This window comes from Phalacrocorax carbo, chromosome 9 (genome assembly GCF_963921805.1).
Source record: "Phalacrocorax carbo chromosome 9, bPhaCar2.1, whole genome shotgun sequence".
NCBI lineage: Eukaryota > Metazoa > Chordata > Aves > Suliformes > Phalacrocoracidae > Phalacrocorax > Phalacrocorax carbo.
This window is the reverse complement of record NC_087521.1, coordinates 11,212,581-11,231,847: the sequence shown is the minus strand read 5'-3', so window position 1 is coordinate 11,231,847 and position 19,267 is coordinate 11,212,581. Positions and strand designations below refer to the sequence as shown.

The 19,267-nt window shown below is 38.5% G+C and overlaps 1 protein-coding gene across 5 annotated transcripts in view; it reads left to right on the top strand.

The window, feature by feature from the left end:
- Positions 1-19,267, top strand: part of SLC25A21 (solute carrier family 25 member 21) — a 259,062-nt gene that overhangs the window by 36,319 nt on the left and 203,476 nt on the right. The window lies entirely within an intron of this gene.

Genomic DNA, 19,267 nt, shown 5'->3' with positions numbered 1-19,267 from the left:
TTGCCCTATAATTGGCATTTATTAAGGGGACTTTTGGTTTGATGGATGACTGTCAGGGTATTGCCTGCTAGCTTTGATGCGGATTGCTTTTGCATGAGGTTTTTTTACATTAACTCATTAGAAACTCTGCTCTGCTTCAACGTGCTCTTTATTTACCTTCTGAAAATGTGAGACTTTTCAGCCCAAGTTTCAAGGGACTTTGTGTGGTTTTATTTGTGTACCAGTATCTTAATTTGGACAGACGAAAAAGGTACATAGCAGAAAAATACTAAACTTTCAACCTGAGAATCTTAAAGCCTATAAGAGGTTCAGTTTAATAAGTCATCTTGGAAATGCTAAGCCACTAACAAAGTGCTGTTAGTTTATAGCATTAAGTTCAGTGTTCCTAAAGATTGTTTTTGAGGGGGGAAAAAAAAGGCAAGCAAAATCCAGTCCCATAAAAGCAGCAGGTCTGTAATATTTTCACAGCAGGTCGATATTCAATGAATGCTCAAGAAATCCAGGACTGGTGCCTGAGACATATTAGTAGTTTCTTCAAGGCTGGATTGATTTGGTCTTTTCCTGTAATGTATCTGGGACATAGGACTGTTAATTAGATTAATTAGCTATAATGTGATTTATAAGGCAGTTATAATAAAACTATGGTTACCAGTGTATTTAATTGCATTGCCATGTTTTGATTTGACATTTAGAAAAGCATACAAAAGGAATGGAAGTTGTGCATGCTGACACTGTCACTTTGAAGGTCCTTTTAAGGAAACATTTTCTCTACAAATAGCTATGCAAAGGAGAACTATAGCTTGCTGCACTGAGCAAAGCTTCTCATAGTGTGAAGAAATAATTGTAATATTTAGCAGGTTAAATTCTTCCTCTGGGTTCACATTGCAAGAAGAAAATTTGATAGAGAACTTCCTACTTTTTTTAGTTTTCCATTGTTTACTGCTTTGATGTTTTAATAAGGCACTGCATATCTTGTGCTTGCCACCCTTAAAAAGAACAAAAAAGGCAAACATTTTTTCTTGCAAACTCACGAATTGTTTTCCTGTTTTCAGCTGATGCATGGATACACTGTGTACCATATTTCTTACAAGGCAGAGTAAACGTAGAATGAAAATAACATTGAACCTTGTAATTCAATATTGCTTTGCTCTGAAGATTTTATGTAGACTATTGACAGAGTAACACAACAAGGGTCCATCTTTTCTGCAATGCAGGAAGTTTGTGAAGGATCTGAAATTTGTTTAGATTGATCCCAAAATGAAATGATCGATTTGTTCCCAGTCCTGTAAATTAGTTATGCATGTTTTTAACTTGCTTGAATGGATTCTCTGGACAAACTGACATGCTGGAATCTAATAATTTGTTCAAGAGTTTGCAAGCTCACAGCTTTCTTACTTGTATGTTCTAGTTGCTGTAATTAGCTGTTGCTGTCTTAAGTCTGAATGTGACTTTTCTGTTAATTACAACTAATCTTGACTCTCATGAGGAACTAATTTCTATTTCTAGCAATAAGTCTTCTATGAGTATATGAAGAACATATTAACCAAATATAAACCTATTCTTATGAATTTGTAAATTAAAAGGCCTATTAACCTCACTGAACTGGAAAAAAGTTCACTGACAGTGTTTGAAATGTTCAGCTCCCTTTTATTTATTTTTCATGGCTTGATATAGTACCCACAAGATAGCAATGCCAGAAGAAACTAAAGTGACCAAATATTTTATTTGTTTAATTTAAAAAATTAACTCCATCTTTTACCCTTGCCTAGGGGTGATAGGGAACGGCGAGCAACAGATTTGGCAGAAGAATATTTACCCATGATTTAAGCTTTTGAGTTCCATCCTCGGAGAGACTCCATATACAAACTTGAGTCTGAATTACTAATGTCATTGTGGTTGTGCTGCCAGTATAAGAGAAGCAAGGTTTATAGAGTCATCAAACTAAAACACGGAAAACAAATTATCAGTTGCTTATCCTATGCTTGTTTTGAGTAAAAATCTGAGGTTTGATTTTTACCAATAAATGCAGTAACACAAAAGCAAAAGTTCTTGCTCTCTGGGGAGCTTTATTTTCCCCACAAGGACTATCAAGTGGTTCATTATTGAACTTGACCTGCTACATGTAGTTGGTGACAATAGTGATTAGGCATTCCCTTCCTTACATATAATGAACAAATGATGAAGAGGACACAGTTTGTTCACATTCATTGACATGGTTTATTTGACTAAGGAGGCTTGTCTAATAATAAATGCAGAGGACTGCAAGTTGGAATTTTCTGGCTTCTCTTGCCAGTTCAGCTGCTATTCTGCTCTTTGGCCGTTTTAGAATTTGTCCAGCCAGTTAGAATGGGATATTGGATACAGATGGGAGAGAAAGGAAGTTTTGGAAGGGCCAAGCAGTGAGAAAACTGGTCTGTTTCTACCCTAAAGCATTTCTCAAGGTCCATCACAAAGATCATGGGGCTTTTAAAAGGCATGTCCCACAAGTTGTCTGGTAGAGAGGTTTCTTACAGTTGATCATTCCATCCTTTCATGAACTAACAGTTTTTCAAAGCTGAGATAAACTGTGCTTTACATCTTACTCTATACCTACCATCCCTTACCTTCCACTTCTGTCTACACATGTGTTCTGCTGGATGCTAGTTTTTCTTCAGCTCCCTCCTTCCTTACCATTTCTCTTCCCTGCATTGATCAATGTAGGGAGGGATTCATATGGGCAGGTGGAGGAAAATGGAGCTGGACTTCTTCCAATGGTCGGCTGAGTTTGGTGTCCAGGAATCTTTAGTGGCAGCTACAGGTGCCATGCTCCAGAGCGATACATGGCACAAGGAGGTCTCATAAATTGAAGCATTAGCAGTTTTGAGCTGTTCCCATCAGTCTCACTGAAGCTTAGAACTTGATAATTCATGTTCCTGAAATCTCAAGATATCTCCATTCCTTCAGCCTTTTAATTCCTACCTGTGTTAAGTCCACACCTGTAACTTATTTGAGGAAGAAGAAGGCTGATTAATAATGTCACAGAGGGGTAAGTTTTTAAAGATCACTACTGTCCTGGCTAGTTAGTATGCCATGTGTGGAGTCAGAGCTAAAACTGGAGACTCAGGGCTGTTTCTGGCAACACTGGCGGTATAGAAAGGAGAAGATGCCTGAAGTGCACGTTTCAGTCAATGAGTTTTTTTCCTCTGCTTTAAGAAGCTTCCCCTGAGTCTTTTGACACCCTGTAAAAGATATCAGAGGACATGATTTTACTTACATGAGGACAACAAACCCCCTCTGGCACCACAGGGATTGAACTGAATTGGGGGTCTGCAGGTACAGCCAGGTATACACTGAGGTAGCTAGAGGAGGACTTCTGTCACCTATTGCCTTGCAGGGGAGAGACATTGACAAGCTTACCAAGACACTGACTGCTCACTCAAGATTTTGTTGGGGTTTTTGTAGATTTTTCCCCTGCCCCTACTGGCTTGAACAGGTATCTTGTACATAGCTAAGTCAAGCGGTTGATTTCACAACTAGTTTTCTTTAAATACCTGACACTAATTATTTGCTGAGTAACTGACTGACAAAGAAGGGCCCATATCTACAAAGTAAGACAGTGCTATGCTCTGAGAGCAGAATCCACGTCTTTGAAATAGGTACTTTTATTCCCAATAAACAAAAGAGAGGACCCATCTAAGTGAAAATGCAGAGGGCGACATTTATCTCTCTTGCACCTACTGAGGAACTAGGAACTTCTGGCAGCGTCATACAGCTGGACATTGGCCAAAAAGGATGAATACATAAGAGTATGGCTTTTTATCCTCATTACTGAGACACACTGATATGTTGTGAAGAGTCATGAGTTCCTATTTGAATGGGTATTTGTGTTACAGCATGTATAAAAAAATGCTGAAACTACTGGATCTAGAAATGAATTCTACACCTCCCTGCTTTTGGAGAAGTGCCTCAAGCGTTAAGATTAGTCTTGAGTAGCCACTCTCTCTTTGCTCTAAAAGATTTCAAGCTGATGAGTTCTGGATGGAGAGCTGCAGTCCAAGATAGGTGGGCAGTAGGGGATCTTGGAGCATCACACATAGAGGATGGAGCAGAGGAAGAAGCTACATATGCCTATGTAGCCTGTAACATATGAAAATTTAGATTCTAGTGTCTGTTGTCAGATGTCTTGGGCAGAAAGTATGAAGTGTTTCTGAGAACCTAAACTGCAAGTCTAAATTTTGAATTCTCTTGCCCATATCTTCCTTAATTGGGGTCAGAGACTCCCCTGACAATCACCAAACTTAACAGTGTTTGCATTCCCAAAAAGGAGCAGTCCTCTAAAATGCTTTTTGGTGACCTGAGTGTAAGTTGCTGTGTGAACCTAGCTCTCAAGTCATTGTGCCAGTGATCCCATGGCAGGGATTTTCCCTTTTAAAATTTTTTGTGTTCAGGTAACCTGCTACCATGGTAACCTGGTAAGCCATGCACCAAAATATTAAACCTACCCATTGATACATATATGTGTGAAAATTCTGTTTAGAACTTTGCACAGGTGTTGCTAAATCTACTACTGTGTGGCAGTAGTTAAGCAAAGACATGCAAAATAAAACTTTCAAACAATTTTTGCCAGAGTGGGTTTAAAAACAGTCCAAATGTTTCATGGGTTTGGTTGAGATTAAAGGAATCCAGTGTGCAAGTCAAGCTTTGAAAACTGGCTGAAAACGAGAATTTGGGGGTGCAGATTTGAATTTGATATAAAATTACCCAGTATAAATGAATTCAGCCTGAAATGGTCAGATTGGGAAGGCTAGTTCCACCTCCACTCCACTGTAAATATGTTATAAAGTCTATATCTCTGCATGTACCGTGCTTCCAATGGCAAACCCCACGTTTCGCTGGCTATTCCAGACATAGGTATGATAAATAATGGCTTTAAGAGGAAAGTTACAATTAGAACTAAGCATTTATTGTTATGGAGTTAGAAAAAGAAGCATCAGTGCTATGCAGTTGTTTACAGCACAGCAGCAAACATGCTTTTCTTTTTGCAAGGACTATACAGGGAATCTTTGTCTTCACTGCCTTTGCTTGTCAGGCACACAAGCTATGTTTTAGACAGTAGACTTGGAAGCATTTCCAACCTCTGGGGTCTGGGCATGTGCAACTGACCTCATCTCATGTTGCAGCAAAACCTGAGCATAAACTAAGCCTTCTGCCTCACCCTGCAGCCGCATATCCCAACGGCGGACTGAGACCCAGCTTTCCACCAGTTCCTTTCTCTTTCCTGCTGTCCCCGCAGGTGCTATTGATTGATGGGAGGGAAACCTGAGTATGAGGCCAGATGGGAGCCAGACCACGCAATAGCTGATCAGCCTGATCTGAGTGATCAGGAGACCAAGGTACATGGTAATGTAAAATGTTCTGCTAACAGGCACCCAGTTATTAGTCTAGGCACAGCCAGAAAGAAACTCATGAGCAGGAGTAGCTTGTCTACCTCTAATCTAAGCAGGTAGAGGAAGTGACTTAAAATGTTACTGTATATTTATCAACTAGTATGTGATCATGTACTTGAAGGCTTCAGATGTGACTTCTCACTAAATCACCAACAGGTTTAATTTTACATAGTGGAGGAGAATCAATAAAGCTATATATAAGAGTGCATCCTCAAACAGTTCATGGTAAACTGCTAGAAGTCATACAGAAGCATTTGTTATATCGTAATACCTAGGATTACAGGTTGAATCCTTTCCTATAGATTGAAAAATGTTAAAGGAGAAACCCCTTGGTTGTAGAAGGTTGTAGTCGATTCTACAAACCAAGCCAGTGAAAAGAACTGCATTTGTCAAAAATTATGTTTTCGGCAGGGTATAGCCGACTGGGAGACAGTAGTATGAATAAACAGCATGATATCTGGTTAAAAAGAGTTAGTTACATATGTACACTGGGAAATGATAAAGATGTAGGAATTTTAGTCTTCTGTGGAAGAGTAATTTCTAGCAGGTTTCTGATATGATTATTTAAAGTGTACGTTTTGCTAACTAGTATTTACCACTGTTAGAAGGCTGCAGAGATTTTCATATGGCTGTATTCATAAGTGAAAAATGGAAAATTGTGTGGGGTAAAAAAAATAATGTGAACATTTCAAATTTGGGACCAGACAAAAGAGTTACACATTTGAAATCCAGAGAACTTTACAATGCTGCATGTAAGTAAAAGCAGATGTTGTAAAGTTTAGAAAATCAAGACATTATTTTCCTGTTTCCACTGAATATTTCTAAACACATTATAAATAGGCTTTGAAGTAGTACGAAATACTGTGTTTATTTTGCTGATAGCATCTTTTTATAAAAAAAACTTTATCAATGCTTGTTTAAGTTATAGACTAAATGATATCTGTGTGGTTAAACAAATGGCTGTATCTCTTGCAAGTATAATGCTAAACTACTTGCAATGTCTGAGCCCTTCAAAATCCTATCTGATTGATCTTCTGAGTTTAATTTTAAACAGGTTAAATATTGTCTGTGTACAGAATGTAAAAATTAAACTCTAATCTTTAGCAAGTTCCTCAAAATAATGTGATTTTCTTTTGTTGCTGTAAAAAGTAGTTTTAAATCAATAAATTGTTCTAAAACACTTAAGTCAGTAAAGCAGTCATTTTGGGTGTCTTGGCTCACTGTTTCTAGGCACATGCTTTACTTTCAATAAATGTTCAGAAGCTTCATTATGTAAAATAAATTGATCTTGATCTATATTTGTGATTCTAAAGGCACCTATTAAAGATCATTAATTTTAAATCTTTTATGTGGTTCTATTAAAAAGTGACCACTGAGCAACAGGCTGTATTGCAAGGTGTGTCTGTTAGGTGAAGCAAAGTGTTTCCAAGTAGCAATCATATATTTGGGGATATGTATATCAAAACAGCATGGGGATTAAAGGGAGACTGAGATTGCAAGTTAATTGAATTACATCATATCCAATTAGTACCCAGCTTTAGTCTGAAAAAGAGTCTTAAATGAAAATATTGTCACTCCTCAATTAGCGAGTCCTTAGGAGACTGGCTGTTGAGAATGACTCATGCTCAGTGAGTTCTCTTCTTGTAGCACTAAGGGTCTGAGCTTGAAAGGGGAAGAGGAGGAAGTGTTTTCTCGTCTTGCCATTTCTGGTGCAAGTTTCCTGGTGAGCAGACAGGTACACAGACTGGAGCAAGCACTGGTTTTGAGTGGCGGATCATATGAGAAATACATTGACTTTGCCTTCTTTACTTACCTGCTTGATTAGATTACAGGGTCAGAAATTGTAATCTTACTGTCTTTACAAGATTTTTGGATGTGAGATTTGAATATACTGATTGAAATGAAACAGTTTTGGTTGGCCTCTGCAAAATTTTCATGCATGTAAATTTGTTTCTATCCCTAAATGACAGAGGAGCAAGCATCCATTTTCACTGGTAGTATATTCCAAGAACATATATACAGGTGTAAATAGCATTTGCAACACAGACAAATTCCTCTCAGGTTATTATAGATGGCTCTGTTTGTGTTAGTCATTCTGGGCTTGCTCTATAGTCCTTAGGAGTCCTTAAGTATAAGTAAGTCTTTTTAGGATACTTGTCATCCGACCTGTTTTAGCAGTCTCTCTTAAGGTGAGTCAAACCATGCAAAACAGTGCTTGTTTCTCTGCCTACAAAGTGAGTCTGATCAGTTAGTTCAGGCATCTGCTGGGTTCAGAAGAACTTCCTTACGTTACCCACAGTTTAAATAATTAGTTTCCTCTATTTATTGCCTACTTTTCTGAATTCCTCTAGTTTTTAAGTAGAGCAATACTATGTCTTTTTTTTTTTTTTAGCTTAATCTGTCTGTGAATTGCTTGAATATAAAACGTCATAGCAGAAGTTTCTAGCAGAGTAAAGCATGAAGATTTGTGACGTAAGGCTCAGGATTTGAGACAGTTCACTTCTCAGAAAAAACTACAACTATATAAACACTTTTTTGCTGCCAGAACCAATTGTGTTTGATATATAATCAGCTCTTAATTACCTAGGGTAACTTGGGATAGGGAAGGATTGGAATAACCCCAGTAAGTAAAGCCACAGGAAACAGGTAAATTAAGCCATTAGAATATACGCTGAGGGCTTAATGGAGCAATGAAAGAAAATTTTGGTGACCATGACAGTGGACATAAAGGCACTTGGCCTAAAGATGAGACAGACGTCTGCACTGGTGCAGCTCTATCTGGACCTAAACTAGCTCAGACCTAAGTTAGTCAGGAGTCTGCAGCCCTGGTTCTATTAAACAGCTCACAGATGCGTGGCTATTGACTGTTTGCCATTAGTATTGCTTCATGAGCAATGCTGTGTATATTGTACCAGTGAGAATGCAGTGCGTGGAACACCAAAAAAGGGAAGAATCGTATTTTCTTTTCTTTCCATTCCTGTAATTATACAATCGATATTCTTATAGCTCACAATATTTCTGAAATCTGCATCTCGGGAAAATTGTGATGTCTGAATGTTGTGTCTTACTTCCTTTAATTTTTGTGAATTCAGTTATGTACTTTCCAGAAGCCAGATATTCACCGACCTGCAAGCAGCAGGACCTTTCAATCAAAGCATCACCTGCACTCCATTACTGACCTAGTCATATTTCCATAGTTTCTATTTCTATTCACTCCTTCACCTCAGTGGTAAGACAGCCTTACTGACATTCCAGGTAGGTCAAACTGTGGCAAGTGGCATTCATTTACTAGAATTGTAAGCTCCTTTGGTCCCTCTTTCCCTTATCTGTAGACTATTTAGCACTAGGAGCCCTGAGTTCAGGGTTTTTTACTGTAGATGCTAACGTAATGAAAATAGTACGAGTACCCAGGCTGACTGAGGACTTGAATGAAACACAGCTTGTATCGCATATGCCAATTTTCAGCCATCAAAAGGTAATTTAATTTGGCCTTCTGAGAAACTAAATTTTGGTTTTAGAGCCATAATGATTAAAAAAGGTTGGGAGGAAAAGAAGAGTGTTCAAAATATTTATGAAAACCACGTACTACTAACTAGGAAAATCTCCATTACAGTATTTAAAATTATTTTTTTGAAGCTGGAAAAGTTGTATAAGCAATTTTGTAGTAATTTTTTAATGAATAAATTCTATTAGCATTCTTTGTCTCTTCTTGCCTGAATTAGCTCGTTGCATGGTTTACTCTTGTTTTCAGAAAAGAAGCTCAGAATTCACTTAAATAAGAAAAATATGTTGTCCACATGTATTAATAGTAATTTTCTCACCTTTAATCTTCATAAAGAAATGTGGGTCCACAGTCATCGATGGTTTTACAGGATGTTTCAGATATGAATACATAGTTATTGGACAATAGTTCATTTTAATGAAATTACTAAAATATTTTGGGGTTAGGAGCATTGTTGCTATATCCAGGCGGTATGCTTATTAAATTGCAGTGGTAACTAATCAGACTATGTTCTGTAATCTGTGCTGTTGTAGAAGCAGAGCACAGTAGAATATTATCCTTTTTCTAGTACATTGTAGTAGGTGTCCTCAGCTTCATGTATGTATCACAGATGTTAATGTTTACACAGGAGTGGAGATAAGCAAAGATGTCACACATAATTCGTTTTTGGAAGTACAGAATTTCTTTTTGGCACAATGTATGTTTCTTCACACTGTGCCATGTCCTTCAGAGGACCACAGTATAAAACAATGCAACAGATTAACTTTTTCTGCAACGAGACCTGCTTCTCACCACTTGCCCTGAAAACATGTGCCTGTCATTCTGGACTGTTCTGGCATTACCCTTCTATTTATCACATTACTTTCAGCTCTTGTCTTGAAGGACATCTCTGCAAAGCTTCCCATACATAAAACTCTGCTATGAATTTTGAAATGCAAAGGACTCTCTGCTAGAAGTATGAACTGCCTCTAGACTTCGTAATGTGTTTTTCATTACCAAAAATCTGGGCCTCACTAAATGATGGGGTAAATTCATTAAGAATATGCAGTAACTATCCGTGCTTTCTTTCTTTGACTTTGACTTCTTTGACAGTGAAAATATTAATTACTACTCCTAGCTTAGAGCATCACTGCTTAATATTTTACTGTATATATTTTTTCATGTAATGTTTTCCTTCCTTACTCAGGATGTATTTTTCTGTTTTTCAGGCTTGACTAGTCTGTTGATGTGTCCTGTTTTGCCGTAAGTTTACAAACTGATCTTTGGTGTCACAGAAAGGGTTTTTGTTTATTGTAATGACAGTGTGCTGTTCTGGCACACACTTCTCAGGCTGCTAGAAGAGTATTATTTTAGGAAGATGGAAAGTGGAAAGTTTTAAGGCATACAAGTTTTAATGGAGAACAGGACAAGTGAATAGATGGGTGTGTGAGGAGGAAGATGTGTCAGAAATAAAAGCAAGATAATTTATTTTGAAGCCTGGTGGTTACTGTTTTTCTCAAAAGTGCAGAAATAATAAAATTTGGGTACATCCCACTGATCAATGAAGGGGGAGATGGACATAATTCAGCGTTGGACTGTTAAGATTTTTTTTTTTGTTTATTGAAAAGGAATATGAAGAGATCTGCAGTTGCTAGGTAGGAATATGTGAAATAAATCAAGTCAATACCACTTTAATTTGTTTTCCATTTAGTAAATTATACAAGCTGAGTCATCATCTAGTACCTCTGTTCTATGCTTTTAAGAGCATAGAGCAGTTCTGAAGTCCTGTTTGGAGCACTGTGAGAATAGCTTACAGAGTAAGTATACAGAGTGAACACTGCTACTGTTTTACTTCATTGAGATATGCTTAGTTATGCATTCCAGTTTGAAGTCCTACGAAGTCCTGTCTGGGAGAGCTAGTTATCACAGAACCACAGGTTGGAAGGGACCTGAGGGATCATCTAGTCCAACCTTTCTGGGAAGAGCACAGCCTAGACAAGGTGGCCCAGCACCCAGCACCAGATGACTCTTGAAAGTATCCAACGTGGCCGAGTCAACCACTTCCCTGGGGAGATTATTCCAATGGTTGACTGTCCTCACTGTGAAAGATTTCCCTCTGGTGTCCAATCGGAATCTCCCTAAGAGCAACTTGTGTCCATTCCCCCTTGTCCTCTCCATGGGACTCCTTGTGAAAAAGGAGTCTCCATCTTCTTTGTAGCTGCCCCTTAAGTACTGGTACATGGTGATGAGATCCCCTCTGAGCCTCCTTTTCTCAAGGCTGAACAAACCCAGCTCTCCCAGCCTAGCCTCGTATGGCAGCTTCCCAGTCCTTTGATCATCTTGGTGGCCCTTCTCTGGACCCCTTCCAGCCTGTCCACACCCTTTTTGTACAGCGGGGACCAGAACTGTACACAGTACTCCAGGTGTGGCCTGACAAGCACTGAGCAGAGCAGGATAATGGCTTCTTTCTCTCTGCTGGCGATGCCCTTTTTGATGCAACCCAGCACCCTGTTGGCCGCCTTGGCCACAGCAGCCACTGTTCGCTCATGTTGAGCTTCCTGTCCACCAGGACCCCCAGGTCCCTTTCCACAGAGCTGCTCTCCGGCCAGGTGGATCCCAGTCTGTGCTGCACTCCCGGATTATGTTTTCCCAGGTGCATGGCCTTACACCTGTCCTTGTTGAACTTCATGAGGTTCTTGCTGGCCCACTCTTCCAGCCTATCCAGATCCTCCCACAGAGCAGCTCTCCCTTCTGGAGTGCCTACTTCCCCACTCAGTTTGGAGTCATCAGCAAACTTCATCAGGCTACACTTGATGCCGTTATCCAGATCACTTATAAAGATATTGGGCCCAATGTTATTCAATATCTTTATCCCTGGGGGACTCCACTTGTGACAGGCTGCCACTTGGAAAAGGAGCCATTTACCACCACCCTTTGGGTGCGGCCTGTCAGCCAGTTCCCCACCCACTGCACAGACCACTTGTCTGGGCCATAACACATTAATTTCTCCAGGAGGAGGCTGTGGGGGACCGTGTCAAAAGCCTTGGAGAAGTCCAGGTAGACAATGTCCACCGCCCACCCCATGTCAACCAGGCAAGTCATAGAAGGCCACCAGGTTTGTCAAGCACGATCTGCCCTTAGTGAAGCCATGTTGGCTTTTCCCAGTCACGTGCTTCATTTGACTTGTGATGGCCCCCAGGAGGATTCGTTCGATAACTTTCCCAGGGATTGAAGTAAGGCTGATGGGCCTATAGTTACCTGGATCCTCCCTCGAGCCTTTCTTGTAGATAGAGGACTGGAGGAAGGCAAATGTTACCCCTGGGACCTCCCCTGTTCTCCACGACTTCTCGAAGATTATGGAGAGTGGCTTTGCGATGATGTCAGCCAGCTCTCTCACAACCCTCAGGTGGATGGCGTCAGGGCCCATTGATTTGTAGGGGTCGGCTCCTGTAATAATTCACATGCTAACTATTATGAAATACCTTGACCTTTATCTCATTAACACATAATGGGGGTGCTTTCACACTTTTCCACTTTTTTTTCTAGAGGTAGAACAAGATAACGCAACATTCCTTTTGCATGTTTATTTCTTGCTTGTCATGTGTGAGAAGAATCTTGTAAACTAACTTATAGAATCATAGAAGGGACCCACAAGGATCATCAAGTCCATTTCCTGTTCCTGCACAGGACAACCCCAAATTTACATCATATCTCTGAGGACATTGTCCAAGTGCTCCTTCAATATCTCCAGGCTTAGTGCTGTGACTTCCTCCCAGGGGGGCCTATTCCAGTGCTCCACCACCCTCTGGGTGAAGAACATTTTCCTAATATCCAACCTAAACTCCATAACTCCATAATCTTAAGCCATCAATGAAAAATTATGGAGAACACAAGAGTGCAGACTAACTTCTGGGTAGATCTTCTCAATTAAAGAAAAAAAAAAGCAAACCCATCCCCAAACCAACCCACAATCGAAGGGTCCCAAGCTAGGTAGCTGTTGGATACAGTAATAGTTCCAACACTTCCAAGGATATATGCATCTTGTTTTCCACATACACCTTGGTAGTTTTGTATACTCAGCCAGACACTTTATTTTTCTCACAGTAGTGAAATTTATCACCATTCTTGAAACTGGGTTTTCCAAATTGATATATATGTATGACTGCATCCTAAAACTGAGCCAGGAACACCAATGTTCCTGTCAGTGACTGTATCTATCTTAGATCCTGGCCCTGGTGGTGAGAGCTGCTATCACCACTGCTGATGGGGTGGGAAAAACTCTTGCCTCTTTTTGTGCACTTACTTATCTTGCTTATCCTCTTATTTATTAAACCTATTGGACAATGTATGCAGTCTAGCAAAACTATTATGGACATGCTGCAGTTAACTTAACCAGTTTGTAGTGCTACTTAAGAAGACCTGTTTCTACTAAGGTAGGAAACTTTAAATTACAGCTTTCCCCCCCTCAAAATTCCTAGTGGCAAAAAATAGTCTTTACAAGCAGATCAAGTCAGTCATCAAATGTGAGCAGCTTCAGACAGTCGTGGGTAACTGATTCCAAACTCAAAGGACCCTTGTTTGAGAATGCCTTTCTGGTAATTCCCAGCTGTTCATATCAGCTGGACTTAACCAGTGTCCTCTGCTGAACTGGGCTAGAGAGAGGGGGAGGGAGTTTCTTCAGGCCCACCTCTTGACCAGGACTCCCGGTATGTGCACTGCTTGGTGCTGACAGTCCCTTCATTCACAGAAGGGAAACTTCCAGTCCTAACTACGTTAGCATGTTGATGTGGTAGCATTTCATCACAACGTGAAAAAGCATCACATGGTTTTATTTGTATGGATGGATAAAATGGTGTTAGGGCTGTAACATTAAGTTAGATCACTTGGGACCTTTGAGGAAGAGACAGGCTTCAGTATTTCTTAGGCAGTTCTGATAAATTTAATTTATTCACTTCCTAGGAAGACAATTGTGTATATGGAGACCCATATTTCTGGCTATCAGGTGTGTGAGGGAACTGATACTGTAATCTTTATATATATATACACACACATATATATGAATTCTTCATATATTTTGCTAATTATTTATGATATAGAGGATCAAAGCACTATACCTGGCATATGGCATAGAAGATAGTAATGTCATGTATGTTCCACTGGATTTTGTTTCACATTTTTGTTACTGCAGTGAAGGTGACACTGATGCACAAATGAATCCAGTGTTCTCAGGTAACTAGCTTAATGGCCAAACATCCGGTCCCCTGATTTTATTCAGCTTTTCAGTTTATTGTCTGGCAACATTTAGCATATTAAAGATAAAAAACATTCCATTTCAGTTGTCCTGGTAGTCTGTGAGGCCAAAAAAAGATAGCAGAGGGCACACTGATAAATTCCTGGTTGTTTGTTTGCTGAGAAGAAATACAATATTTTATACTAAAGATATGAGCCATGACTTTCTGCATGGATATACTTCTTTGCTGTAGTATTGGGGATGATAAAGGAGAATATAACTGAGGTAATCACAAATCATCTGGCAGAGTAGCATGCTTTTTCAATCAGAAGTGGCGGACAGCTTCACCTAAAGATACTGTGCTGTGAGAATTGAGCACCTGGGAGGAGCCCAGGAACATATCTGAACTATGTGACCTGGCAAACTGGTCATGTTATGACTCATGCTTAGTGTGAGAGCTGTTTTTTGCCTAGCTTAGGTTGCCAGTTATGGAAGAACGTTTTTCTGGAGCTTGGGGGGATGTGTATTTTGGTTTTGGGGTTGGTTTATTTTTGTTTGTGGGTTTTTTTTTTAGTAGAACTCCTGCCCATGTCCTCTCTTAGTCCAAGGATGTACAGCGTAGATTTTTTTTTTGTGTGTGTATTGTAAACTAAGGAGTAATATTTTCTAGGATTTTTCTTGATTCATTTATTGGTAGCTCATACCTGGGTTGCTATACAGTTCCTTTCTAACTACACTGGCTAGAGGAATGATGTTCATTCTCAGTTGCCAAAGCTTTTATATATGCCACATGTGCAATGGTGATACCAATGTGACAAATTGCAGAGTCATCTGATAAATTATATTTACATCCACCTTTGACCACCTCACCTGCTTTTTGCCACTAATCTATCTCCACTGGGATTTATTCGACATTCCAAACCTTGGAGCAGCTTCAAACATCTGCTAATTTAAAAAAAAAATCAACCTGCCAAAGAAAAATTTCCTGCTTTTCTCCTAGCCAATGAAGTAGTACTCTCTGCATCCAAAAAATACACTGGCCTATGTAAAAAAAAAAAAAGAAAAAAAAGGCGAGCAGCAAAGCTTAGTACTTTACAAACCTTCATACTCTGGACACTTTTGGCTTCAGTAGGATACATGGTTGGGGCTGTCCTGAGATACTCACCTTGAAACCTGGATGTTTTTATTAATAAAATTCTATTGGAAGGCAGTTAGTTTCAGTTCACATATGCAAAGTTAGGAACAGTTTTGGGCTCCTGAGAACTCGAAAAACTTCTTCAGTTACAGTGCAGATACCTTTGCTGGAAGCTCTGGCCTGTGATTACTTTGTGTTGAAATTATGTTGGTATCCATTATTAATATTGCCTGAGGGCTTTATGACTATTCATTCTTTGGAAGACTATAATTCTAGCAGGACACTGTATTGGCAGTATTTGTATTTAAGCTGTGATGGCTACACATGCTTAATCATAGCCCTATATTTAAACTTGACATTAGGCATTTGCTTCAAAAGTACCCTCTGAAACAAGATGTTAGTTGGCTTTTGAACAACTCTCTCAACCTAAGTCACAGGCCATTTAGTCTCTGTTAATGGCAGATGGCTGATCTTAAGGGGAACGTGGAACAAGTGGCTTCACAAAGCAGTTAGATATTCGCAGCTGCGTTTAAAAACAGACTTTATGAACTGCTTGGTTAGTGCTACTGAGGAGATCAGCTAAATACAGGACTTCTAGTATGAAAAAATGAGAGCACCAGTAAATATGGGGAATGGTTTGGGATAGCAGCCCGACATCTGTGGTATGAAGAGTTGGCCAGGAAATATGCTGCAACAGGCTGTGCTTTACAGTCTACAGTATTCTTGGCTCCAGTATCTTATTCAACAATAAAAATTAATGTGCAATATAATGTTTGATAGTCACCGTTATTGTGAAAATATGATCACATGTGGAAGTATTTCATAACCATTTGCAAACATCTCTTTGCTTTTAAAAAATGCACTTACGCACTGGTTTAAAATATTTCTTATTGTCTAATAGGGAATGTACTTCTAAGTAATTATTTTCTCAAAACTGTTCACCCCACCTCTCCAAACAGACACTTTGAAGAGACCACCATTCTTGTGACTCACCCAAAATGTGTGAAATACCTTGTTGTGTTGTATCAAGCTGTTAAACAGGCCCCTTGTCAGCCGAGTACATTCTTTTGAAAGTTGTTGGAGATACTGGAACATAGAGAAGTAAACAAAAACGAGCCACTTCAATTAATGGTAGAAATACTCAACACACATTTGCCAAATAGTCACTAGAGTGAAAGCACATTTTTTCCACAATAAAATGTAGTTATTGTGAAAAATGCCAGACCAATAAAATTAGAAACTGATGTTTTCTAATTGATTTCTGAGAGTACAGTGAGAAACTGTAGAAATTACTCATCATTGCTGCTAAATACTTCTAAAATTATAATGGAGACTGCCAATAAATACCAGCAGTGTATTTGAAAGGGATATTTAAATTATGCTTTTAGCTTTACTTTCTGCATAAGAAAATATAAATACTGTTGTGGCAAGAACAGGAGTCATCAGTAAGAATTTTTAAAATCTGATCTTTTTTAAGTATCCACCTCTGATGAAATTCCTGTTTGTGACGTACTTGCACAAAGCCTGCTGTGTTATTTAAAACTTGTTTTAATGTAATGAATTGTGCTTAAGATGGATAGGGTCTTGCACAGGTGAATGTGGCAAACACTGAGATTAATCAATCATTTCATTTTTCTTCCCGTAAAGAGATGGGGAGGGCAGTATGGAGGCAGGGAGTGGAGAAAAGGGAGAAGAAAATAATAATATGAACTAATCTGCAGATGAAACACAAATTACATATTTTTTTCTTTCACTTCTGTTGATATAGGGTCCCCTGGCATTTAAATACATTTTAAATTTATTTTTGTCAAGGATCAAATTTTCCTAATGATAACATGAGGGAGTAATTGGCATATGTAAGGTATCACTTCTGTGAGTACGAAAACATTTATTTATCTTTTCAGTGTTTGTCAGTGTGCTTTGTGTTTCTCTGAAGCTGTTCTCTAATCCTTGTTCTGTTTCTTTCATTAACTAAAAAAAAACATCTGGAAAGGCAGCAAAGAAAAGGAATTCTGAATTATTTTAAATTGCTAAGTATGGATGTTAGCATGTATATAAAAATATAGGTATGCATATATGTGTACATATAGACATTTATACGTATATATACTAACATCACAAAGTTAAACATAATAAATATAGTATACTACATTGTGTAGAGATGTGGTGCTTTATAGCAGTGCCAGAATTTAATTTTTCCCTATTCAGCGTACCTTTTGGAAACGGAACACTTCTAAAGCAACTTCATAGTGTCTAGAGATCAGGTTTTGGGATGTATTTTTTCTTTTAGGTTTAACATACTTCTGCTGTTCCTGGAAATCAGGGGAAATGCTTAGCTATTTACTTAATTGTGCTTTTAACCTGCCATGTGGCAGCAGAAGCAAGGAAATTTCACGTTCTGCACTCTGCTGTCAGCTTTAAAAACACGTCAACAAGTAGAGGGTATCAGATTCACATGTCTGTTTTTCCATGGCAAATAAGGGTTACCCGTAGTGTAATATTAAAAGAAAAACAAGGTGATCAAAACTGTTTTGAAAAGAAGCTACTTCTAGTATTGACTTTTCTGCAAATAGCTTTTGTAATCGCTTCTTCATTAGTCATTTTGTGTTGAAGTAATTTCAGTTATTTGACAGAAGAATCCCTAAAATCTTCTGAGCTATCTCCCAGCTAATTTAATGGAAGTGATCTATAGATCATTGACCAGTTCATCCGTCTTGATTCGGTATAATATAGTCGAGGCCATTACTCAGTACATCATCACCATAAGCATTGCAGGTCTGGGATGTGCGCTTGTTTATCACAGTGTCTTTCTATTTTGGATCATTTGCTTCTCATCAGTCTTCCTAACTGGGTTTGCCCTTGACTCGCTGTGAATTTGTTGGCACAGTTGTAGCGTAACCTGTGTGAAGAGTATGTGCATGCTCTTTGCAATCTTCTAGGAAGCTAGCTAGGTTTAATAATACTAAAGCTCTGTTCAGCTGCAGCTTGATGTTAAATGATGCTAAAAATTTAGATTGTGGAAAACTCTTTATTCTATATTGGAGTTAATTGTAGATTCTTGGTGTATTTCTATTTAGTTTTCTATTTCTCCTGTGAGAAATAGCTTTCTTAGCTGAGAGCTACTGCTCCCCCAGCCCTGACTCCCCAAAACAGTGAGAAGAGAGCTAAAGAGAAACAGGGCAAGTAACAAATAGGAAAAAGAGGAATGAGAATGGAAGGGGGGAAGAAGATAAAACCTGGTTTCTCTGAATTGTTTACTCGTTCTGTTTACAAATTGATCTGGCCTCCATTAAAATGAATGTAAGTCCATTAGAATTAAATTTACTGAAATTGGACTCAGTTGCCACTTGCTAAATTGCACTTATTTTCAAATACCTTCAATGTCTTTTGGAATGGAAAGTTGTGAAATATTTTGTTGATAAATATTGATTTAAACTGTTGGAATACAGTCAATTTTAGAATAGTATTGTCAACAAAGGTTGACACTTCTGTTTAAATTATTACAATGTAATTTAAAAATAATATACTTTTTGCTGTTTGTACCAAGTTCATATTTTTCTCAGTCAGCAAACGCTGAAGTACCTAACTTGGTTTTTATGCTTTGATTTCAATGTTTAAATGCTATAGTACTAGGGTTAGAAATACTGTGCAGGAGTCTTTACACAAATTCCATGTTTCATTACATGGAAACACAACATTCTGATTGTATTCTAATTTTGGAAAAGCTTGGTTTTGCACATATAAATTTAGGGCCATAACTGCAGAGTCCTCCTTTATTAAGCATGTTAATAAATACATGTATGTATTTTAATTTAATATTCATTGTACTGTGGAATGATGCCTTGAATTTCAATAGGTGTTCAGGTTAAAAAAGCATATAAAAATTATTTCTTTAATATAATATTTTGGCTTTGGAAAAAGAGAATGGGGATGTTTTGACAATAAAATGTGTGGCATTTCCTGTTGGTTGAAATTTTGGTTTGCTTACTAAGTTA